The sequence below is a fragment of the Elephantulus edwardii genome, unplaced genomic scaffold, assembly GCF_000299155.1.
Source record: "Elephantulus edwardii isolate Elephantulus edwardi_28Jun2011 unplaced genomic scaffold, EleEdw1.0 scaffold00012, whole genome shotgun sequence".
Taxonomy (NCBI): Eukaryota; Metazoa; Chordata; class Mammalia; order Macroscelidea; family Macroscelididae; genus Elephantulus; species Elephantulus edwardii.
The window spans coordinates 20695086-20696947 of record NW_006399762.1 but is presented as its reverse complement, the minus strand read 5'-3'; positions in this window follow the sequence as shown (position 1 = coordinate 20696947).

The window sequence follows — 1862 nt, the reverse complement described above, 5'->3', positions numbered from 1 at the left end:
CCTTATATCCACTTCATTTTTCCCCTCTTTCCCCTCTGTCTTTGGAATTACTTTTTGCCTTCTTCATGGATGGTATCCTTGGTGCCGTTTCACAACTAATCTGCTCTTTAATCATTGGCGTTCAATTTTTCAAACCTCTAGTGGTAAGAAATTGCACTGCAATCAGAAGGTATGTGGTTCCAATCTACCAGATGCTTCACAGGAAAAGGATGGTCAGTCTGCCTCTGAAAATCCATCCACTAGAGGGTGACCTATGGGTCTGTTCTGAGTCGATGGTACTCATCAATAACACAACATTCTTAAGATGATTTTGTAATTCAGATGGAGTAGATTTAAGGTCATATTTTGGCTCTCATGGATTTGCTTTCATTTTCTCTCTTCTCTATTTGAACTTGCATGTACTTAATAGTTTGACACACACATACACACACACACACACACACACACACACACACACACACACACACCCCAGCCTAGTTTAGATTGCTAGTATTGAGCTTCTCCAATGATTCTTTCCACAGATGTGGTTAATCAGATTCCTATGCAATCCATTAGGTGAGGTCCTTGTGCAAAGTCATTATTTGTGATGAAGAAGGATCAGGAGTAGTAGTATTAAGAGTTTAACTTGAGGGTGTGTTTGTGTGTTTTTTTTACCCCATCTTTATATTGAACATGTTACAAGAGTTTAGTCAACTAAATCTCATGTCATCATCAGACTCCAGATTCTTCTTTCTTTGTTTCCAGATTCTTCTTTCTTTGTTTCCCTTTTCATCTCCTCAGCAGAAACAATAAGAGAGCATCCAGCAAGTGTGATTCTGGCCTCTGGGGCAGGTTTATCAGCACCTACATTGCAGGCGAGGCTCCCAAAGTTGACAGTTTGCAGGGCTTTTGCAAATAGATCAGGCCAGGAAGTTTTAACATTGACACCAGCTATCTTAATGAAAGCATTGATTTTATCCTCCATTAGAGTCTTCTCATCACCATGCAGGATGAGTGCTGAGTAGGACACAGGGAAGCTCTGAGCTAGAGGTCACGGTGCAAAGGTGATAGGCTGACAGTGCTAGGCACAGTAGTAGTCACCAGATGAAGTGAGGGCCTCTCTTCAATGGGGCTTTAGCTTCCTTGGAAGAACTAGGCGTTATAACAATTGAAAAAGAGTTTAAATTCTTAATTCACTCTACAATTAAGTTATTTATCCAATTTATATTTTTGCTTTTAAGACATTTTTCCTTTTTTTCTTTTTTCTTTGTCTCTTTGCCATTTGCTTTTTTTTGTTTGTTTGGTTTTTTTGCCATTTGCTTTTGCTTTTTACTATAAATCTATTAATTAGCATTTATTAATACTGGTGATAAATGGAAATTTTATTATTTTAGACATGCTATTTCTAACATTCTCTAGGCATGCAACTAGTATCACCAAACTTACAATTAATTAAGTGTATAATAAGAATAAATGAATACTATACCAACTTTTACAGTCAGAGATCGATCGAACATCTAATCAAGATGCATTGATAATAATGGGTGACTGGAACACAAAAGTTGGGAAGAGAGAAGAAGAATCAGTAGTTGGGAAACATGGGCTTGGTGACAGAAATGAAGCTGGAGATAGAATGATTGAATTTTGTACAATCAATGACTTATTCATTACAAATATGTTTTATAAGAAACAAAAATGCAGGTTATACACATGGATTTTACCTGATGGTATACATAGGAGTCAGATCGATTACGTCTGCAGAAGAAACCGCTGGAGAAGCTCAATATCAGCCGTGAAAACTAGGCCAGGAGCTGATTGTGGAACCAACTACTCATATGCAAGTTCAAGCTGAAGCTGAGGAAAATTAAACCGAATCCACAGGA